The sequence below is a fragment of the Leuresthes tenuis genome, unplaced genomic scaffold (genome assembly GCF_036924035.1).
Source record: "Leuresthes tenuis unplaced genomic scaffold, fLeuTen1.0.hap1 SCAF_20, whole genome shotgun sequence".
In the NCBI taxonomy this organism is placed as follows: domain Eukaryota; kingdom Metazoa; phylum Chordata; class Actinopteri; order Atheriniformes; family Atherinopsidae; genus Leuresthes; species Leuresthes tenuis.
In genome coordinates, this window is record NW_027325374.1 from 4,606,606 (window position 1) to 4,630,867 (window position 24,262).

Here is a 24,262-nt window from a genome sequence, read left to right on the forward strand (position 1 = left end):
CTTATTTTAAAAGTCTTTCTCCTCATGACCACCTTATGCTGCTCTGCTTCAACACATTTCTAGCTCCCATCTTTCTCTCCTTACCCCATTATTCACTCCTCTTCCCCTCCCAACTTCTTTCTCTTCCTTTTTAACTCTGGCCTCAGGAGCCTCGGTCTGTTTACCTCGAAGAAGGACATGAAAGGCAAACATTTATCTATGGTGCTGTGTCACAGTCATGCTGTAATGGGTGCAGAAACATCCTCCTCCAGCTAATGTTACTGCTTTTAATGTAAGCACTGGAAGTATAGACCCTGACAGGCTCACATCACGTCTGCTCATAAGTATCAGCCCCCTTCATTATGCCTTTCATTGTTACTGCATAATAAACTGCCTGCAATTATTTGAGCTGGCTGGAATCATTTTGTTTTATTTCTATAATCATTCCCATTCTCCTTAACCAAAAAAAAAATCCCTATTTCCATTTTGTTTTCCATCACTTGAGGTCTGACCGCTGCTTTTTTTTTTAAAACACAGTCCTCTCCTTGTGACATTCAGTTAGTAACACTGGTCCAGCTGCAGAGTTCAGATTATGTCTAATCATGAGGACTCCACATACACCGGTACACATGCACAAAATTACACGTAAAACATGTTGCATTTGTTGTTTGTGCAACTTCATGCTGCTTGAAAAGGTTTGGGAGACAATCCACAACAGCCACAGTCACATATTTCCTGTGTTCACTGTGGCCCGTTGCATTATTTCATTTTAGAGCCTTTACTGGCCAATTTCTGATGCTTTGCAAAAGAAAAACACGCATTTTAAGCTATTCTTCCCTTTTTTTCTGATCGAAAATAACAAAACAACAAACTTAAGCAAAGAAAAAGAGGTCATGCTCAAAAACCCACCCGAGACACACATTCTCGAGCCCACCAACAGGCTCCACAGTCCCAGGTAGGAATAAAACTCCTTCCAATATCATGCTGCACACTCACTGCAGCAATAGGATACAATGAATCAAAATCCAACAATGGAAACCAACATTTTCCCCACTTAAAGTCAGAACTTTTCCATTTAGGGAACAGCTCCAATCTTTTGCAGCCGTTTCATAAAACATAAAGTCACTGGCGTCACATTTTATCAGGATAGCTTTGCTTTCTGGTGCCGTACCCAGTAAAGCTGATTGGGTATGCAAAGGGCAGCTTAACCAAATAATGCCTCTACATACACCACATAATAAACAGAATCAACCTTTGGCCAAAAGAGGACTATTCCCAAAAAAGTTGGAGAAACAGCAGGGCAAAATTCCTTTAAACTGATCAGAAAACCCCACAAACACCCGCTAACATCTGGCTTTTGAGTGAAATGTCAAAGTCTTTCATGGCGTTCAATCCCGAGTCAAAAGACGTGGCAAGTTTTCGGCTCTGGCTCGCCACCAGACACCTGAGCGTGCACCGATGTTCACCGAGGATGCTGTGGAACGGCCAGCGTTTTCTGAACAGAAAGACTCATTTTACCGACCATGACATCTCGCAGCGAGAATCCGACGCTGACGGCAACAACTCACAAACAAAAAGATGTGTTTTACATCTGTCTGCAGGAGAAAGCGTCCAACTTATTCCCCGTCCTGCTGTGTGGGGCCGACGGCCGCCACCCGGCCAAAAACAGTGAAAAACGGTCAACTTTCTCAGAGAGTGGTGATTATTGGAAACACAGCCTGTGGGATGCGGTGTAATGCCAGCCCTCCATGTTGTTTTAGTCACACGATTGGCCCCTGGGTTGCAGAATTATACAGGACCTCAGGCACTGAAGATAAACCCACTACTTGGCAATGGGAATTAATTGTTTCGGTGGGTGTAAAATGGCATTAGTTCAATAATAGTTCACTTTAAACTGAATTAACACATTAAGAAGAAAGAGCATAATGCATATAATTCCTTTAGGAATAATAATAGACTAATTCCTCTCTGCCAGGCCCTCTTAGACCCCATCTTTCAGACATAATACATCAATTGAGCGATAAGCTTCTTACTCTGACGGCAGCGACAGCAGTCTCAAAAAAAGGTGTTTTCCATAAGCAGATTTAAAATATCTGTAACATCTCCAGTTAATCCGATATGGTTTAATGTGACGTGAGTGGAGAATTAACGCCATTTGTTTATTGTCCTCGCTTTCATGAGCTTCTGTCGATGCTCATATTCTGGGCTTAATGGCAAACTCAAACAACCAGGCAGATATTTGGCTTTTGAGCCAAGTGAAAACAACGAGCCTGGAGGACAAAGGTCCATAAAAGCTGGCAGTGAAAGGCGATACTCCTCTGATACCATTTAAAAACAGGAAAAGTAGATCCAGCATCTCCACTCACTTCTTCTTCTATACTTTCATACTGATTTAAAAAGAACAAAGATGTCGTCTCAGAGAGCAAACTGGTTGCTCTGTCAGCTGCCAACATCTGCCAAATACCCGCTGGACTGAAAGACTACCTGAATATTGCTCCGATTGAAGCTGAAGAACGGACATCAGCCTCATGTTTACAGACAAAGTAAAGAACTGGATGTGTTTGGCACGTCTTAGCTCAACGATTGGTAACAGGAAACCGTTCTTATTGCCTTTATGACAGGATATGATGACGAAAAAGTTGACAGGATAGAGGGCAGGGAAGTCCCTGCTTGGTGGGGTTTCTGCCCATGTGACTGTCTGTAATCACTGTGTGGTGTTCTCCTTCTACACATCTCATCTATATTTCCTGATGGTAAATATGTAACACAAGCCTGTTTGATTCAAATTTGATCGAACATTGAAGCCCTAAAGTATGTCAGCATCCCTGCTACAACTCAGTATGGTTTTGGGTCTCAACGGGAACGTGTCAGGGACAGAAAAACACATTTTTATGTAGCTTTGCTGGCTACAACAGACAGCTGCTTGGCACACACTGACAAACCGGGGGAATGACTGAGGGACAGTATTCAGGAAACATGAGCAAATCTGTGAAAGTGAGAAAGAGGAAGGAAAGAATAACCTGAATTTGACAGCGCTTTCAGAAGGTAAAGGAAGAAGGAAGCTGTTAATGTCTTTACGGTCCTTACGGACAGGAAATGCCATGAATGCATAGCGTGTGTGTGTTTGTCTTTCTGTACGTCGATGTGAGTACGTTGAGAAGTTCGCTAAAACAGTAAAATCTTCTCAAAAAGCACTGGGATGTATTTTCCCCGAATCTGTTTTTTTTTCCAACACAAGTCATAAAACGGCTTCCACACAGGACGCTCCTTCCTCTGTGGGAGAGCCGTTGTTGCTGCAAAGTTCAACAATCAGCTTTCACAATCAATTCTCTGAAGGGTTAATTCAGAAAACGTGTTACACTCTGAAGGAATCTAATCCATACAACCCGCTTCTAATGCAAAAGTGTGTTTATGTGAAGGAAAGGAAAGGAAAAGCGTGGGCTGCACTTCACATGCCACAGGAGGGGAATTCCCCCCTGCCTAAGGAATCAATTTCCCCACAGAAGTGCTCTGGAGAGGAAAGGATGGATGGATAATTCAATAGATGGAGGTTTAGAGAAAGAAAGAGTCTCTAAAGATGACTAATCTTGCTTAAACATGAGGCTGAGGGTCATTCAGCGAGTTTGTGTGGAGGTTTTCAGCTGGTGGATTCAGTGCAGAGTATGGCTGCTTAAAGGAGCAAATGCTTTCAAAGAATATGGGTCAGACATGCCACACAGACACAAGATCAACGCCATGAACAGGACTGAAGGTCAACCATCATACCCCTGCGCTGACGGAGCGTGACAGCGGCCAGGTCAAATCTGTCCTCCCACAATGCAAAGCAGCGGAGGATGATTGACGGAAAAACACAAGCAGAGGGGCGAGGGCAATGAGGGCGGAGCAGCGCGACACTGAGTCAAGAGCTTGGGTGACTTTACAAGAGGACGAGTTTCAAAGTGGAGCCTCTTCCATTTGCAAACACCCAGCAATGCTATCGTTGCTGCCAGAAAAGCCTTTTCAGCAGCCTGCCGACCTGAATGGCTCCTTTTTTCGCAGTGGAATTCCACCGGCAAGTCTTTAATTAGCCGAGAGGCTCTTTCCCTACAGGCCTGTGTGGGTGAAAGAAAACGACAAAGAGGGAGGCAGCCCACTGTAAGTGGGAACAATAAAGAAAGTGAATGGACAAGCTGTCATGTGATACTCTCCAGCAGGAGCTAAACTAACAAATAATATCATATTCTGTAAGGAGGGGAAGAAAGGGAGCATGAGGGACCAAATCTCTGAGTGCCCATGCTGAGGTGGCATGAACCTGACAGGTGGTTAACCAGCACTGGGCTGCTGGAGACCCCACATGAATACCCCAGACTGGAGGGTGGCTAACCAACAAAGCTGCCACCACAACAGAAAGAAAAAGAATAACTTGGAAACCTGTGTTTAAACAGAGGTCTGGAAGATAAGCACCGGAGGACAGACCGAATTATGGAGAATTCAAGGTCCGATGTTTTTCAAGTGAACAGATGTGTGGCGATCCCAGCGACTTACATCACTGTTACATGACTTTAAACAGAAATAAGGGGGGTCTCCGCTCCGGGCCGACGCTCGACACGCACCTCTGGTTAAGCTTTAAGGCAACATTTTCATGTCTTCCACCTTGACTGCATTGCAGATAAATGAATCATTTGGTTATTGAGTTTTGAATTTCACAGAACCTGCCAAAAGTCCGTTTTGTTGTTGTTGTTATTGTGGAATAAAACATCACTTTATTTCTTGAGGCGTAACTGTCAGCTCGTTCCCACCAATCATTCCTCAGTGATTTTAAGATGGGATAAATATTATTGTGTTGAGCTGTAGGTTGACTAATTAACCCGACTGGTTAACAAATCAGTCACTCTCACTCAGCTTCTGTTTCGTTTCTGAGTCAGATTCCCTTGAACTGTGCTTTTTTTCTTTTTTTCTGATTGAATCTGCCCCATAAATGCAGCAAACGGCAGTTCTTTCTTTCTAACGTGGTTAAACAGTGCTAAACTGTATTGACTGGTTTATTCCTCCCTTAAGACAGATGTGCTGCAGTCCTATCAGAGCTGTCTTTGTCACGTTATCAGGGACGAATGGGAGGAAGAGGTCTTCTCTGTTTCCGTATCCTGATTCCACATCGCACTGTCAACTTAGGTGGAGCGTATTGAGGTAGAGTGATAGTCTTAACCATTTGAAGATAGTTGGTTTAATCACCATTTACCTCCATCTACATGTTGAAGCAACCCTCGGGCACGATACTGAACCCCATATAGCTGTGCTAACGCTAACGCCTGTGCTAAATAACTGCAATGGAAAGTGTTGCAGTCTGCTGGATGTTCTACACCAACTATAAAACTGTCTTGTGTTCGTCTTAAATTGTACATGTGAAACTTTGCTTGGCTTGTGTTGATGGGGGTCCCACTACAGGTTGGACTTCAGCCATCTGCATGCAGCATTTGATGGCATGATTATGCTACATCTGCACTGACTGGACAGACATCTTGTAGAGTGCATCTGAGCCATTCCCACAGCAAGTGCTGTAGAAATAATGAGGCGAATCCAAACCATGCACGCCGTCCACACTGAACTGTACGGATATGAGCTCTGCTTCTTTAGAAGAAAGATCTGAGCAACAAACTTTCCAAGAAATGGAAATAATTGCTAATTTTGACACTTGGTTTAGAAGTTGCAGATGCATTCACAGGTTTGCCGCTGAGCAAGTCGTAAACTTCCTGTTAACAAAGCAACCACAGGTGCCACAAGTAAACAATACGAGGCTGTCGGGTTATGTAGGTTCATGTACAAAGAGGCTCATTTACATGCATCATATGGGGACGTCAGCAGCGGATGGGTTTGCTGTTCCCAAGATGCACTGCAAGCTGCCATTTGAGCTAAATGTGCCATACCTAAAGGAGCTGCCTAACATGGATATTTAACTATCTGAAAGCTTAGAATTATCCAGCCTGAAATCATGGCGGAGAATCCAAAGGGGACGCTTTCATAATAGAGGTCTTGTGCTCACCGTGACTAAATGTTTGATGTGTATCACTGCGTCTGCCTCCAGCATCACCACCACATGCTTACACTTTCAAATTGAGACCATTAAACATTCCCAGTGAGTACAGCTTAAGATTTAAAAGTCTGACTGCTGGCTCACTAATTTAGGAAAATGATGGGATGGTAATTCAGAGACTGTTGAGGAACTTAAGGAGTGTCTGCCCTCTTGATTTTCAGTCATACAATCAAAAGAAATCATTTCTTAATGCAGCGGTAAAACCTGCGGCAACTTTAAAAGTTCTGCATTCCCAGAGATGTGAGCTACAAAAGCAACTTGTCTGCTTCCTCCAAGTATCTGTGGAATGGCAGAGTGAAAGCACCATCAATATGGGTCTGCAGAGGTATAAAACAGAAGCAGGAAAGGTCTTCCTTCTTCAGAGTACACTCAACTGAAAACATCTTGAGGGTAAATTCTGTCAGTGGGCCCCAAGTTCACCACTACGCCCCGTCTCTAGTGGCAAATGCAAAGCTTTGAACTGCAAGCTGGGAAGGGTGAGGGGAATTCATTGGGCTGTCAGGGCTGTGAGTGATGGCGGATGGAAAAGATCAAATCCTGCCTCACTGCTCTGCCCTCAGGGAGAAGATCCTCTCACATGGCGAGCCATCCAACTGCAAATGATAAAGAGCTCAAACGCTGGTGTGGGAAAGTATGATCTTAATCAATAAATATTCAAACCATACATGCAATTTCAGCAAAATCGGATTCGTTTGTTGTCTCCAGAGGTACTTGAAGTAGACACTGGACTGAACTGAGATATTAAAGTTGATGATCTCACTTAGGCCAGACAGAGAGAAGTCAGGAGAGGCTGATCCACAGCGGATTGAAGATGGGAGGCGTTCACTACACAAACATGTTCAACAATTTCAGGATAAAAGCAAAGAAGCCGGTAGATTCATCATATGCAAAACATTTCATCACAAAAAGAAATAATTTAATTCATGAACAGGGGGAAACTGCTTCTACTATCCTGAAATGACCAAACATTCGGTGCAGCAACGCTACAGTCGGCCCAGGAAATATACCGAGCACTGATATCAAAGGGAAAATGTCATCAAATACAACTGATCGACCGTAATTAATGACAAAGACAAGATACTGTATGAACATTATCTGTCCTTCTCTGTGAGAAAGAGCTCAAAATCCATCTGCAGTAGCCTGTTACAGTATAAAGCCGACTCATGCTAATAGCTTTTCTCATAAGACATGAAAACAGGGCTCCTTAGCGGTGTTTAATTTTCTAATCCCACACATCACAACCTCCATAACCCCAAAGCATTTAACTGGGACCAAACCCCCTCATAAAAAATAGGTAATCATTTCAATTTAAGCCTTAAAGCCCCTGTCTTCGGAAAAAGACCCAACAGCAGCAGCCTGCACAAACCAATAGAATGAAAGCAAAAGGGTATCAAACAGCTGCAGTAACTCGTCAACTATCAGTGCATGTGATGAACTTGTCACTGCCATCTCTTTTGGCTCAACTGGAGTTATGTTCAGTAATAACTCATGAAAGAGGGGTGAAAGTGTTGTGAATGTACACAAAAATGTTCTAAAATAACATGTGGTGGTGATAACTATTAAACAGGAAGATGTTAACAACAGCAGCTAATGACACCTATTCAGTAAACTTTAAATGCTTTCAGCAGAAAATCACACAATGAATTCCAGATTAGAGAAGGTTTATAAGGAAAAACAGTAAATTATACATCTGGTTTTCATGCCTAGGGCAAATAGTACGAGGGAGAAAAGCTTTTAAAAATGGCCCCTGGGGGTAGTTACCTAAAATTACTTTATTGTCATGTATCACACAAAATTTCTCCTCCACATTTAACCCATCCAGGTTGGCACATGTTGACACGCACATGCACGTGCACGGGGTTACACTCATGGAGACGGATGCCATACACTGGAGCAGTGGGCAGCCAATCACAGCGCCCGGGAAGCATGGGGGTACGGTGCCTTGCTAAAGGGCACCTCAGCCGTGGAAAGGAGGTGGACTGACACCCCTCCTAATTATCATTACTGAAACAAAGATTCCTCAGTGCTGGACTCTCTGAAAATGATCTATTCATGGTAAAAGGCTTCCTAGCTAAACCAGAGGCATTCCACAGGGGTCCATCCTGGGGCCACTCCTAATAATCTAAAATACTAGCAGACCTAATCAACATGTCTCCAATGTCACTTCCCACTTTAATGCTAATAATGTGATTATGTACCTGCTGTGTGGCGTAATACTTCTAAAGCTTTCTCGTGCAACTTGTGTATGATTTATAACTTTTTTTTAATGCAACAAAACAACAAGAAATCCATTGTAATCCACTAAAAAAAATTATGTCAATCTTGCTGGTTTCTCTGAATATATTAAATCAAAGTCTAGTCTATCAAAATGACTTTGATGATGGGTTTATGTTGACTGCTTTGACTTTTGATGGCTATGATGATGATTTACCCTTTTAAAAAAAGACTTTAATTCATGTCTTTTTTCCAGGTTAAAAAAAAAAAAAAAATTATAAAGCTTGAGATTTAGACAGAAATATTCAATTCCTAAGCCAATTTTTAAATGATTTATTCAAAGATACACTGATTTGCATATCTGAGCCCTCAAACTCACAAACTACAGTGAATGTCCTTCAGATTCTTGGTATGTCGATCGAGTCGGGCTGTGGATGGGTGGGGGAAGTCTGCATGTTCACATCATTTCAAGGGCGCCCGTTTTGTCCCCGTTAGAGACTGAGTTCATATATGAGCAGTCATAAAAAGGAAGAGGATGACTAAAGAGAGATGTGGGGGAGGGAAATAATCACAGACATGGCAGAGAACAGACTAAACGACTCAAAGTCCAGGGGACACAAGGCCTTGTTGATGAGACCCACCACCGCTGGACAGTTCAAGGAGACATGAGGGGGCGGGTTAACATTCAGGCCATGGCACACTGGGAAAGCACAATGCAACGCAGCTTGTCAGACTGAAAATTTAGTGTTGGTCAAGCTGCAAATAACTTTGCCCCCATGCCCTTGACACTGTATTTGCATGAAGTATGCGTGGAGAAAAAGAGAAAGGAACATGGAAGCAGGGGAAAAAGCAAGAAAACTAGCTCTAATACTCCATTTCTGTGTGTATGGATGAGATAGATGTCTAGGTGTCTAAATATGTTAAAATATGTTCAAATATGTTACAATTATTCTTTTTTATCTGACATAGGAAAATTACACATTAAATCAGTATGAAGTCATTCCAAGTTAGGACCTTGTACGTATGACTTATTTTACAGCTGTAACCACTGTTGATGTGATTGTACTTGTAATTGAGCTGGTTTACATGTACAGACGGTGCTGTTTATTTTCTCTGCCCATGTTCTGTAGCCCTGTAAAAAGGCCAGGGTGCTGTTAGTCTGGCTTTTTGCACCACTGACCAAATACCACCACATCCACAACACAAATAAAGCCTGACAGCCGTAAAAAATTGATCCCACAGATAATTGTTATGTTTGAGTTTCACTACAACATACAACCTCAGTTCCACAGACACTCGGGAAGCTGTGTGAGACATTTTACTATTACAAGGAAAATATTAGCTCTGCTTGAAATGGATGGCAGCCACACATCTACAAACAAAAAAGTAGGGACGTGTATCATGACGTATCCTTCTTTTAACAACAGTGTGTAAACATCTGGCAACCAGGAGACCAGCTGCTGGACCTGGGTTGTACAAATAATCGCAAGAACAAACTATGAGCGACGATTGCCTGAGTGTTTCATGTACTTCATGTAATATTCCTAATATCATCATGACAAGTGGCTGAGGCATTTTAATTCAACATTTAAGCATTAGAAGCAAAGCAAAGCTTTGCATAAGAAAGACACAGAACATTCTTCTTCATGTTTGAGGCTGTGTTACCAACCACTTACACTATAAGCCATATTAACGCACGCAAACAACATCAAAGCAGTAATAAGTCATTGGGGTTCGGTATCTTATCCCTGAACACTCTGATACAAAGATTAGAGGCGGTGACGACAGACAGTTATTTGCTGTGGCTTTACTGAGCCACAGAAATATGGGCTTATGTAAACAAACTTGACTCCGCCTGTTTCTGCAGACCTTAAAATTTGCTCACACTATGAGCTCCACAGAATCCAGCAAAGAAAAGCAAAGAGGAGGCACAACAGGTGCCTGACAACAGCTGGGCCCAACCAGAGCTCAAAACATGCATGAAATCACCCTGGCCTCAGAGCCCAGCCCAGAGCAGAAGCTATCATCGTGGAGGCTAAATGCGATTAGAGTCTACCGGTAATCTGGGCTCTATTCATTGCTGCTGGGAGTAGGTGACACATTTGATTCAGAGGATTAGTCCACCTCTTCCCACAGTGTGTGGCAGAAGGCAAAGAATATCAAAGAAACGGAAAGAGGAGCAGCAGAACTGAGCCCAACACTCTTCCCTAATTAAAGCAGACAGCTCCTTTGTGAAGCCATGTCATTAGCATAACCCAGAACACTGCAGGGGCCTAAGAGTTCTTTAGTTAGTGCCTTCACAACAAATATGATGAGTGGCTGTAAGTCAGGAGGAGTCTGATGCTGCAGATTGCACCACATTCAAAACCTTACCTTCAAAATAAAGAGCAGGTTTCCCCATAAGCCCCACCCCCTGAATATGAACACATGACCACTAAGGGTGCAACGATTAGTCGACAAAAAACGATAACATAATTAGTCGCCAACGTATTTAATTGTCGGTTACGTCATCACACTCTTTTCACGCTGTCGAGCTGAACATAATTTTTCGTACAGAGTGAGTCATCTCACTTCCTGCCTATCTCTGCTTAGAGATGCATGCGCGTCACGGTAAATAATAGCGGGAGATGACCTGTATAAACACAGTGAAATGGCTGCGGCTGAATTATCGTCCTCTCGTCCAAAAGTGTCCAGGGTCTGGGAGCATTTCACCCTCCACAGCCAGAAAAAACAAATAGTAATATAATAGTAATAATTAGCACTTTTCTTAGCATTTTCAGTTAATGTTAATGTTAAAAGTCAAGATAAAATATTGCTTGAATGTATCCTTTTTCAGTTTTGGATTGTTTTAATTAGTGATTAACCGATTAGTCGATTAATCGTTTCAATAATCGATGACTAATCGACTATCAAACAGTCGTTAGTTGCAGCCCTTATGACCATTGCTGCAACTATCTCTCAACACCCCATAAAAGCTGTTTGTGCTTATTGTCACAAGGAGAGACATATAGGAGTTAGTGGTTGAGCTCCTCCAAACAAACCACGGGGAGCAATGTGACTCACCACACGATGTGGCTCTGGTTCAGATATGTGTGATTCTAAATGTATGCCGGGCCCATCTGCAACCACTTTGCTGCCCATTCCCTTAACTCCCCTCTTTTCTTTTCTTTTTTTGCCCACATATGTGCAAAGCGAGGCCGTGTTTGCTGTGCACGTTCTGTGGAACGGACGTCCGGGGCAGCGGCGCTGCTCGTCAGAGCAGAAGCTAGATACGACACCTGGGTCCAAAGAGGAGGAATAAAACTGCTGTATCTGAGGCGCGAGTAGAGCTCAAACAGCAGAGATGAAGCTATAATCTGAAGAACACACACACACACTGAGCCTAAACACACACAACAATCTCCACAGCATCATTTACATGTAAAGCATGTTTGCATACAGGAAAAAGCACAAATATCCCCTTCAACATCACAACAGGAAACACTGCATCTTTATTTGTACACACACACACACACACACACACACACAGTTGATTCAGACAGAGAGCCAAACACATCCCTTTTTAAGTCTCAGCTCTGCAGTTATTTAATGCAGAGAGCACATTGTTGTTTTCTGGATTTGGCAGCAAAGCGTTCAGCAAAGCAACAGCTGAAAAAAGGCGGAGCTTCCACAGGTTCACTTACAGGACCACAGACACGTCCGCGCTGTGAGAGTTTATTCAAGATAACTTGATTCTTTACAGACAGTAAATCCACCATTCTAATCCAATCAAGGTACAGTTTGCACATCTGTGGAGCCTCAATCCCTTCTTTGTTGAGCTGCGAGTTAGCATCACCAAACTTTGACCAGTCTAATCAAACAATTCAACCTTTTGCACACAAACATAATCATATTTTCCAAAGTAAGTTACCAAAAAGAGCTGCAGCAGCCACACGAGCTCCCTGCAGTCGAGCAGAATATTTCAAACAATGCCCGGCTATTTCATGCAGATTCTCAAGCTGTGAAACTGTTTTTTTACAGAAAAACACATGAATAAGAGGAAAAGCCACATGTGAGCAGAATCTTGGAGGCGCTGCAAGGGACTCATTCGATTTACAGGAAAGCTGCAACACACAAAGCCTTCATTTCAAAGAAAATCCAGCAGGTTGATAAAGATGTCACACTCTCACGTCAACCACACACACACACAAAACCCTTTTCAAGCTTCTGTACAGTTCTTCTGCTCGCTTTTCTGCTGTCCTCTGTGGATTTTCAATTTTCTCCACATTAAGGAGCACAGTGGAGGTGTACAATGTAAAGTTCTCTCTCTTTTAAGGCTTCCCACATGTCAGCGACGCTCTCTGCAGCTACAATTACACAGAGGCAGTAAGAAAAGGGCGAAGCTGCATGTAAAAGAGGATCAAAAATGAAAGCGTGACTGATTTAAAGTAAAAGACTGAGAACTAGCATGAGTCAAAGTCCTGATATGACTGGTGCAGCTTTCTTTTTCCAAAAAGTCCAAATGTTTAGAGGGGAAGTCAAACTTCATCAAACTCAATGTGTCACAACTCACAACTGCTGCTTTTTTTTTTTAGGTGTAGGCATCTACTGTAACCCTGAAACAATGCTTAGGTTTCAAAGAGTTCACGGCTGCGCTTTGACCCAGCTCTTTCATTTGTTTACGGCATCATCTTTTCCAGGTTGCCTGGGTGGAAATCCACCAGAGATTTGGCTTGTACTTCTTAATGTGGACGTCAGAGGTGCCATTTTCTCCCAAAAAAAATCAAGATATGCAACCGTTCAAATGATTTGAATTCATTTCTGTGTCAGCGATGGTATTTTTAGGAGCCTGCTGCAGCTGATTGTGCTGAATAGCAGGCACTGATTACTGGACTTGTATGAGGTTTCTCTGCTGAATCACAGCCATATCGAGCCAGCAGATGAGTCCTCAGATTTGTTGTCACTGTGCAGATATTGTACCCTGATATTTGTGGTAAACATTTCCATCTGCTTGTAAAACCCACAACACTTCCCAACAGCGTTTCTCAGATTATTTGGTGTGGTGATTGTCCTCTTCCTCCATTTTTTAAAGAAACGCAGCAACTATAATTTCATAATGCTTATTTTACTGTAAAGTTACCACAGCCGGCACCAGGTCAAGCTGGTGCCAGAACCCCTCTGCTGGATCACTGACCGTCTCTACAGCCTTTAGTCGGATTAAAAAAGGTTCACTGATGCTACAAAGGTCACTTATAGCTATAAAAACAGCTTGTACCAACTGTAAAAAGTGAGTCAGGAAGTTTTAAAAAGTGATATTATTGACAGACTGTTGCGAGGGAAAGACTCCAGGAGAGTCTTATTCATAAAGCATCAACGACTCTCATCTGACTCACACTGATTTAATACATTTGAACAGTTCACAAACTGTTGCTTTAAGACTTGAATTGTCAGAGAAATGACAGATTTCTGTATTTTCGATGTGCTGCATCTCTTAAGCACGTTTATTAGACAGAAAAAGCATTTTAATTAACAAAAAAAGTCTCTTTTTTTTCTAGCTTTAAACATCTGAAAACTAAGGAAAGCAAAGATGTTTGGTCCTTCCTGCACATAAAGCAGCTTGTAACTGAAAAGTTCCACCTTGTGCACTACATGCAAGAAAAAAGTGCCTCTGCTAAATATTAAACCTTTACAGTTATGTAAGCTAAACATAAGGCAGACACACCCTCCCCCTGAGCTTGGGTTCAGCTTTAAATGCTACCCTGCAGCCAAAGGCGGTGCAGCCCGAGTAAAGAACTGAACATTCTTTACTTGAACATAACACTGCACTGTGCCACCGTCACTGGGTTATCAATCTTCTCCTGTCACTGTCACAATCAGATCAGAGATAGGATGGGTGTCTGTGATGTAAGAGTGCATTGTCCCTGCTGGTGAGGCAATCCTTGCAGCTCTATACAATGACACACTCAACTCTTCATCAAGTGAAGTCACAGCTGGAGCTGCGTGTTACAGCTGGCTGCAGCCCACTGTGGCCTCTTTCTTTAAGCCAGCCAGAGTTAAGCAGGTGGTGACAGGTGGTAACCGGAGGACTGATCAAAGCCGGATAGTTCCTGAAGATCACATCAAATCTGAAACACTGCAGATGTTCTGAAAGCCATCGGAGCATTTCTGGAAATGCATGAATTTTCCCTGTTTATGAGCACAAGATGATAAAGCTGCAGCATTTATACAGCTTAGCAGACCTGTTGGTTCTTTACTAAATACTATAGAGTCAGCTTGATTACATGCAGAGCTGAAATGAGCTACAATTAGAAGTCAATCTGGTCTTTTAGCCACTGATCCCGTCCCTGTACACACGCACTGAAGAGAAATCAAGTTATTGACCGAAGTACAATGCGGCACCGCATTGTGTGAGTGAAGCTGGAGAACACTGGCTGGTTACTAACTTTCTCTGTAAGTACGGCCAAAATCACTGCGCAGATGTTGCCTTTAAGTCACATGAATTTAAAAAAAATAAATAAATAAATCAGGATTTTATTTGAGCAAAACAGTCTAAAAAGCAATTTAAGCTGAGCTTCAATCTCAATTTCTCTTATGTTTAATGGTCTGACAAACGAAACGGGGGAAAAGATTATAGAGAGCAGCTTCATTTGGAATTCGGCTTTAATATTAAGCACAAACTCTTTAATGTTTTGGCAAAATGATGGAACATCGGAGCATATGTTGAGCGCTGAAGCTCCTTTGGGTGCAGGAGGGATCTGGCCCCAAACTGTTTAAATTAGTTTTGGACTAACACAATAATTTGAAAGAGAAGGAGAGAAATAATTTCATGTTCATGTCTTTGAAATGTCTCGGGGTCATTAAAGCCCCTCACACAGCCACAGTAATGTGATCGTCACCTGATGAGTGTGGAGCTGAAATTATTACCCAGCACAAAGTCACATGACCTCATGTCCTACACCTCCGCTCAGTCCCTGCCATCCTTAAAGCTCTCTGAGACACGAGCAAGCCGCTCAGTGTGAGTCCGTCAGAGGTTCGGCTCGTGATTTCGGGTGAAACTGGATGGCTGCAGATTCAGGGAAAGGATTTTCCAGGTAACATTATTTCTGTGCGGCGCAGTCAGTGACCTCTGGCGGGGTCCGTCGGCGCCTCCCTACGTGGGGGTAGGGTAGGGTCAGCACTCCCTTTCAGGACCATATGAGGTCATACACAACACAAATCCAGCCGGCAGGTGGAAGAGGATCTCAGAAGCACTCATGAGGTATTTAATCTTTCTGTGCCTGGTTATTTGATCTTTTTCACTGAGGCAAAGATCCTGACTGACTGTTAGTTTCAAACAAAGTTCAGGGACAAAGAGGTTTTTGTAGTAAAACCTTTTTTTTTTTATCTTTAAAGTTACAGACACTGATTACTTTCCCCAACTCAGGCACAAAAGTGGCAGAAACTGACACCGTTTCCTGGATTATACAAAGTGATCATTGAAAAATTGCATTTTAAATAATCAAAATGCTTTCTTTGGAACAACTGCAGCAATTTTGGGTCCAAAATCAACACCTCAGCTTATAAATAATAAGAAGTCAGAGCTGTAACTTTAAACTAAAACACTATGCAAAGTGCACATCTGCATAGAGAACAAAAACAATCCTTTTTTCCTTGAAGAGTCTTCAATGTGCACCATCTTTTATTGCTGTACAACAGATTTTTACATAACAGACGATGCAGAAGAAGACCCTCTTTGCCCCCAACTGAGGGGCTGTCATAATTGCTATAGTGGCTGATGACGGCCATTCTGAGGTTCACGCTTGAACTGTAAGCCTTTCTCTCAGAGGTGAAGAAGAATGCAGAGATGAGCCCACTGTGGATAGCGATCTGTCAGTGGGAGACAACCCATCCTGTCCGTGTCGCCGCAGGGAGGGAGGCGAGAGGGGGCCGGCAGGGAGGGAAAGGCAGCAGCTTTGTGTGGATTGGTCTCAGGCGACCTAGAACCCAAAAGGAACTGCAAAAGGACCTCAGTTTAGTCTGTTCTGCACAACTAACGACTAAAAAAATCTGCATCTCGCAGAACCTTTCCTTTATAGATGAAGCTTTCCTGCAAACTAGTTCTGAAAAATGCAAACAGTCGGAGTTTTCAGAGGACGAAACGCGCCGCTAACAGCAGCTCATGCAGCCCAGTGAGAAGCAGAACTTTTCTTTTTAAATACATGTGCATTTGCATTCATTAGCATTGTGGAGTAGTTAAAGGTTGGTGAGGAAACTAAGAGCAGCAGCCAAACCAAATCAAAAGCTTGAGCCCACTGACAGAGGAGACTTCTGAACAGCAACTATTCAGAGTATGTGCTCTGAGGAGCTCTGCTAACAGCCTCATGTTCACTTGGAAGTCTTGTGATTTCTGTATAATTCATCATTGAACTTTGGCTGAACCCCTTTCAACTGCACTTGGAAGTCCAGCCCTTCCAAGCTTGATGTCATTTTTTATATTTCCACCAAAACATCAAAGTTTTTAATTTAACAGTTTGAAAGAAATGCAAATACTCTCCTTCAGATGCAAAATGGATTTATTTCAGAGGCATTCAAATCCCTCACTGTTATTGAATTTGTATTAAAGCCGATGCAAATCCAGTGCTGGACGGCTCTGGTAAACAGGACTGTCAGCGGCTCCTCAGCTGCAGCTTGATGAATTAACGGCAGCCAAATGATCACAGCTGACTATCTTTGGCTTTGACAAGAGTTCAGGCCAATTCCCACCTTCCTCTTGTGTCCTGCTCACCAGATAAGCTCGATTACAGCAGAGCAGAGTCTGGCCGGGGTACAGACGGGCCTCTGTGAGGCTGCTGGAAGCTTCACGGTCTGCCTGGTGGCTCAGCCAGAGACTCTGATTGTGTACATGTGCTGCTGTTGCTTTTTAAAAACTGGATCTACAGCAGCTGTAACTGCCACAGCGCAGATACTGTAAATTGTCGCGCAGCGGCTAGCCAACCACATCCTGCAGGGATGCACAGCTCCCTTCTGTGTTTATGTGAAACCGCAGAAGTCACAGCACAGAAACTCGTGTTTCCGTGAGCTGACAATCGGTGCAACAATCCAGCCGGTTTTTAACAGAGATATCATTTCCTCTCTGATTTGTAACAACAACTAAATGACGCTCCACTGTACGTTAGAGTCCTCCGTGGAGCCGCTGGATCACAGGAAGAGCGACCAGTGCTGCTGGCAGAAATCGCAGTGCCACTGTGCGACATCAACTACCGAAAAGCTACTGTGCAAGACTGAAATAAATAAGTAGAACCTCAACAGATGTCTTGAGCAGAAAACGTGACCCCGCTGAGATGGTGCATAATTGATGGCTCAACATATGAGCTACCATGTACTGCTCGGCTCAGGTGTCTCCAGCAGGGAGACAATCCTTGCAGAGTAACTGTACGCTTGCCTTTTGTTCCTAGAGAACTGGAGATGTGACAGCTATATGGTCTGTGATCAAATCTGTGATAAAGTGGGAACACTTTCTGTTACCTGCTGCTATTTCACGTATTGGCTTACAGAGCTGCGTGTGAGACTGACATTGAACCACTTTGCCTGAAAGGATACAAATAGCTGAGCCTTCATTGTTTAATGGGAGATAAAAAACACGTATAATTCATAAAAACACATAATTGAGGGGTCTGGGCAGCGGTTAGCCTCACCTGCTTGTCAGCAGAGGCCTTGTTTAGTGCGAGCATGACTGGTTGTCTCTTTGCGTTAGCCTTAAGGACTCCAGACCCTAACCCTCTACAAAGCAGAGGATAGCTGACGCAGGAACGGATGGATATATAGTTACCAGATGAAGAATGTTAAAGTGAGTCAGGCCCATAATGCATCCCAGAGAATTCTAAAATACAGCCTGTTATTCAAACACAAAAGTCTACAACCACAACAGCCTTGGAGGACATTCTACCTAAATCACAGCGAAAACACATCAAACCGCCTGATGCAACAGCTCCCACTGCACTGGGAGAGGTCTTTGTGCAGCCTGATGATAGAGCCGTCTCTCCCCTATTGTTCATGTTGGCTTCATTCAAGTTTGCGAGACGGTTTATGTTTGATTTGCTCTTGACTTAGCTAATTAGTAGCAGGTGTGGTCTCCCTCCTCGGGACACATGGGAGCCCTCGGAGCAGTTGGAAAGTTGAAGATAATTAAAACCCTAACAGTTTGTGTGACTTACAACAACCGGTACACTTAATGGCTTGTGAGAAGCTCTTGGATGTCCTCGAGGGTGGGTGTTTAAAGTCTTGTCAGTGATCCTATTTAGCTCCATTCTTCACACTAGAGGCGTTTCAGAAGCTCATGCCATGAACTAGTCCCATTCAGTCAAATCTTGTAGCTAATCATTCTCTTGATGAACACTGGAGAACCTCCGATCGTCCATGGTAGAAATCCTGAGACCGTTTAAGTCTTCACCAGCTGTTTCTTTGTTTTTTGGGAAAAAGACCATATGTGCTGTCTCTGCCTCTGACTTGTTGCCCAGTTCATCTGCAGCTACTTTCCAAAAAATTAGAAAATTAGCACAAGCACACTAAACTATGGATAAAAGTGTGCATTCATTTGTTGTGCATTTTGTTATTAGATTGAGAGATGTTGGAGCAGCCACAAAAAGATGATCGCACCATATGAAACATCCACAGCTGAGCCAAAGACTGGAAAAATGAGACTGAAAAAGGTTTTTGCACATTGTCACTGTGGCTTTCATACATTTAAACTATTAATAAAGCTGTGTTAGATGTTGCTGGCGCTGATACATCTTTACAACCTGTACTGAACGCGTCGAAACCTCTTCTTACTTTGTGGTTGTCACTTTTCATGTCTGTAATATTGACAGGCAGCTCTTTAGTGAGATGATGGCTCAATTCTTGATCCTGCCACAGTGAGCCAAGATTCCTCAATTTATCAATTGTTTCTTTAACTTGGAAAAAACATCAAAGAATCAGCAGAACAACACACAGAGTGGCTGAATAAACTGGAAATGTCAGCCATAGTGAAACCATCTGGAAGCCCAGGAAGTGACAGAATCAGGACACTGAACCCCAGGATCAAACAGGACAGCTGGTGAATAATGAAGAAAAAAACAAGGTAAAATAAAATCGTAACCCACGACTGGCCTCCCACATCGACCGCATCAGGCTGAGACTGGCGTTTCCATTCGCTGTAAAGTGACGGGCAACAGAAGGGGTGATGAATGGAAACCGATTGAGAAAAAAGACCAGCTTCGCTTCAACGGAACAAAGGAAGTGTCCTGACAGAAAACTTGATGTCCATTGCCCTCCGAGCCACACACGCTCCTCCAAAATACCTTTCAGGCCCTTGTAGCGTAGATGTGTTTGATGCCTTTGTGCAACACTCAATGAATGCACGGCCGTTAAAAGCCGTGAGCGCAGTCAGGACACAGTCCCCATTGACAATATGCTAATCATAAGCTCAGTGGTTTTGTGTGTTTGACTTCCATTAAGGAGCTTTTGAGCTATTCCTGATGTGCTTTTTGAATATTCAAAAGTGATTACTACGGTACTCTGGAAGCGTTCGCAGGTATGACGGCGCCACCGCATACAACGACCCGAAGGTTCGGGTTCTAGTTTTAAACGTGACAGCGGCAGCCGGTGTGATGCCAACATGCAAAACAACACATCCGCTCAGCACATGTGTTCCCCTTCCAACAAAGAAGCCATCAAACCGAGAATCTAAACCAGACCAGATACAATGGACAACCAAAGATGGATGAACCAGAGAGAGAGTCGAGGCGGGAGGGAGTGATGTTGGCGCCGCAGCCAAAATCACTAAATCACTGAAATAATGTGCAGCAGGCTTGTCATCCGAGCATCTCACACATGCAGAAAAAACAACTCCAATGCTGTCTTGAGCAGCTCTATACACGCCAAATCTTGTGTACACAAACCCACATAAAAGCACAAAAGAGGAACCCCGTGTTGTGGGAGCTTAGCACGTCTGAGCTTTACACCACACCAGTGAAAAGACTTCACTGAAGTCGCTTTGTTGATCCGAGTGCTCAGACCGGACAGACACGCTGTATCTGTGAAGAAAACACAGCAAACAAATGAGTAAATAAGACCAAAGAAGGTCAAGCAGAAGAAAGAGGGAAGACAGACGAGTCACAGTCGGACTGACACAGAGAGGAGGGAAGCTCTGGACTTCAGAATAAATGGACAACATCTGTTGAAGTCATTTCTTTGTACTTGACTTTTGGGGGAAAGGTAGTTTGTTTTTTTCCTGTTTCTGTCCTTCAGTCAGTCGAATGGGTCATTTGCTTAAATACAATCCATCGGGGCTCCACCAAACTAGCACCCTTTAGGGGGGAAATACAACTCATACGAGGGGATGCAAGTTCAACACCCAGATACAGCTATTTTAGATCAGATTCAGTCAATTAAACAACACTTTACTAAAATACTTTGCCCCTTCAGGTTTAGGCAACGGCATTACTTGGTTAGGTTTAGAAAACTGTCAAAGTTAGGGCAGAATTACGTTGTCTTTACAACACCACCTTAATGGATGCCTTTGTATTGTCGTTACAACAACTCTTGGTTGGTTCTTTAAGCAATAACATCACTTTCAAAGAGTTATAAATCAAAACTACTTGGTTAGAGTTGAAAAACATCTGGTTATACACTTGACAATGTTGTGGCCTCTTCAACATGACAACATTTTACTTTCAAGTAAAATGGCGTCATGCCGGGCTGGAAACACGAGTTGTAAAATGCGGTATCTCAGCCCTTGGGCAGTTTCAGGCCCATGAATGTGCATAACAGAAGCCAGAAGCACACAGTTTTAAGGTTCACAAACTTCTCTGATATTGCTTTAATGGACACTGCTCTCCTGACAACTTGAAGTCAAATTGTCTTTGAATTGGTCCCTTTTGCCTCTGGTTGTTTAAGAAAGGAGTCTCCATACAGCATGACAAACATAGGAAAGCAAAGCTAACTGCTAGCTTTTCGAACCCTTAATAAAGAGTGAGCGCCCGCTTCATACTTCTCTAGTTTGGACCAACAGAGTAGATACAGGTGAGGATGTTCCAGCAAGAAAAATCACGTGTTTTTTAACATTAAAGCATATAAATTTATTTTTGTACATCAACCAGAATATGAGCCTCGTGAGGCTCTCAAATCAAGTGGATATTTTTCATTTTTAGCCATTTCCTTCCTTAAAGTGCTGTAGTTGAATAATAATCATTAAACAACACTTGGAGATGACCTGATTTAATAAAGTGGATATGTTGCTTTTGTTTTTACAGACTTCAATATTGAGATCTCATCTTTTAAAGACATCCTTATTCCATTTTTACCACCAAGTAGCAGGTTAATATCGAGTCTACTGATGAAAGAGAATAAAGATGCAGTTTTTTATTTGCTGTGAAAACTTTGCTATATTTCTTTAACCATTACTGCGAGCAGAATATCTGAAAAATGACAAAATGAAAGGGATGATAAAGATCTAAAGATCTACATATGTGCCGGCATATGTCCATGAGACACATGTAAACCATTAAGCTCCTTCTTCATAATGTGTAACGAGAGCCGAACTTGGTGCTACAAACTCAACCATTTCTGAGGGAGACTGAGAGGAATGTGGGTCACCGGGTTAGTTAAACGCTGGCGGACTGTTTATCAGATAATGACAAAAAGAAGAAGCACAAATGGAAATTAACGGTAAGAAGACGACAGACAGGGAGGGGGAACGAGACAGGTGGGAAGAAGCTATGGGACAGACAGGAGAACTTTCAACTGACACGTTTTCTGTGGCTTCAGTGTTATTCTCTACAAAAACACCCCCTGGGGTCAACATGCGGGGTGACAGGCATGGAGCGAAGGGGCCCAGGCTGCTGTGGAAGCCTGCAGTTGATTTAGGATATTTGAACGGGGGCCAAAATTCCTGAAGGAATACTGTAAAAGAGGGGGCAGGTCATAAAAAACAGCCAGGAAAAAAAAAAGAATAAGGAGCGGCGGGGGTGAAGACATGGGGAATATTAAGCATCTATGTGAGTGTGTGCACAGACATGCAAGTGTTGCTATGGCGAAACAAACTCGGGGAATGAGGGAATGGGAGAAATCCTAATGGGAACATTGGGGGTGCAGTGTGCGCGGGGAGCCAGTCGGACCGCCAGTGCTGGACAGCTACAGAGTTACAGCTCGTAGTTATATAGAGCAAAATGCTTGTATATCAGGTGTTGCAGCAAAGCAGTCAGAAGGAAGAGAAAACAGAACCAGTCAAAGAGCTTCACTTCTCATTCAAGTGCTTCCTGACCAAAAAAAGGTAGACAAGGCAACAGGTCTCCTAGCAACAGATTTACATTTCTTTTCTCCCATCCAGCCGCCTTTCACCTTCACATCAGGCTAAGAAAGCAATCCATGTAAGCTCCACCAAAACCTGTTTAGACAAAGCAAACTAAGACTATGCAAAACACCTCCTCCTGAGAATGAGTCACTCACCGCTGAGTCGCGACTGCTCGCACAGCTTTGAAGACAAATTCTCACCTAAGACGCGTTAGATGAAGCCCTCGGCAGACTGGCAACATGCAGCATCACCAGAGACTGACCTTGAACTCTGAAGTGCATGAAAAGTTATTGCTCCATCAGACCTGTGACGGTGTTCACACTGTTTTGACATCACTCCGTTGTGGGAAAAGCTGCCAACATTCAAGATCTGCTCCAACTGTCTATTTCTATGAATCAGTCCGTTTCAGGTTCCGCCATTCTCTCACTATTTCACGATTACTCAGCCATGTCTGAGCCAACTCTGCCTTGGTGCTTCATGAGAACTGTCAAACTTTACAACCGAACATGGTGCAACACCCCGCTCATGTCTGGAAACTGTGTTCATCTCTCATTAGAAAGGTGGAGCACTTGCAGAAGCTCCTCTCATTGCCTCGGTTCGTGCTGAAAACAGTGGGCACTAATTCTTATTCTGGTTTAAACAAAGGGCCCGTCCACATGAGTACGCAGCCTCCCCCAAAACGCTGTCGTTTTGAAAAAAAACACGGCATCGTTTCCAGAAACATCTGCGTCCACACAGATTCACTGGAAACGACGCAAAACGCTGTAGTACATATGCCAGGCCTGTATGTGGCGCTGTGACGCCGCCACACCAATACACCGGAATACAATAAACTGGAAGAGAAGCCATGGAGCGTGCGTATAAAGCCATAGACATATAAAGAATCTTTATAATGTCTATGTATAAAGGTAGTACAAGCCTGTAGTCCGGCTGTGTTGTTACGACCATAAACATTAGACAGTTTGGAAAAATACAAGAGCAATGGACCTGGTAAAGTTTTATTCTTTATAGGTCTATGGTTATGACGCGTCCAGCGACAGCGGCTGAGGTTAATGGTTAGAGAGGCGGGGCTTATACGTCATTGTTTCAGAAAAAAAATCTGCATTCTCTGTCCACACGACTTCGGGCTATCCGGCGTTTTAGGACTCATTTTAAAAAAATACCGCTTCAATAGAGAAAGCCTAAGAAAAAGAAACAAGAAGTGAAAGGATGGGATCCTGATAGTAGGAGAGGATCTGTTTGGGGCTCTCCTGCCCACTTTTCTTGAAAGTAGAGTGTTCCTCTTTAGATGAGGCCTATTAATCCTCCACTTTGTTTCAATCTGCTTTGTCTGTCTTCTTTTTATTTTATTTCTTAAGGCAATGATTCATGCACGTGGGACCATGGTCGTGCTTCACATCAGGCACAAACTCACCCTCAGGTCACGTGAAAGAGCTCAAAATATGACTGTATGGTGTTTCTCGAATGAAAATCCTAAATCCATCACGTCCTGAAACTCGAGCTTGAATCCTGAGTACAGGCACACAAATTCAAAGTACCTCTAAGAACACCGGCCCTTTTAACTCTGTTCTTGGACAGAAGCTTATGTAATACACCTTGATGTTGTTTTTAACTCAGTCTGCCTGAACTTCCAGGGATCTTTAAGCTCTTGGCTCATTGTTTAAAGAAGAACCGGCTCGGTGAATCTGCTTCACATTGAGTCCCGTTTT

General features: G+C 43.1%; 2 protein-coding genes across 5 annotated transcripts in view; one reads left to right on the forward strand and one right to left on the reverse strand.

Moving 5' to 3' along the window:
* Positions 1 to 24,262, reverse strand: part of thrab (thyroid hormone receptor alpha b) — a 138,768-nt gene that overhangs the window by 82,078 nt on the left and 32,428 nt on the right. The window lies entirely within an intron of this gene.
* tbx21 (T-box transcription factor 21) overlaps positions 19,330 to 24,262 on the forward strand; it is a 477,598-nt gene continuing 472,665 nt past the window's right edge. The window contains exon 1 of the mRNA XM_072373594.1: positions 19,330 to 19,340. The gene's annotated coding sequence lies outside the window, so the exon portion shown is untranslated. The remainder of the gene's footprint in view (positions 19,341 to 24,262) is intronic.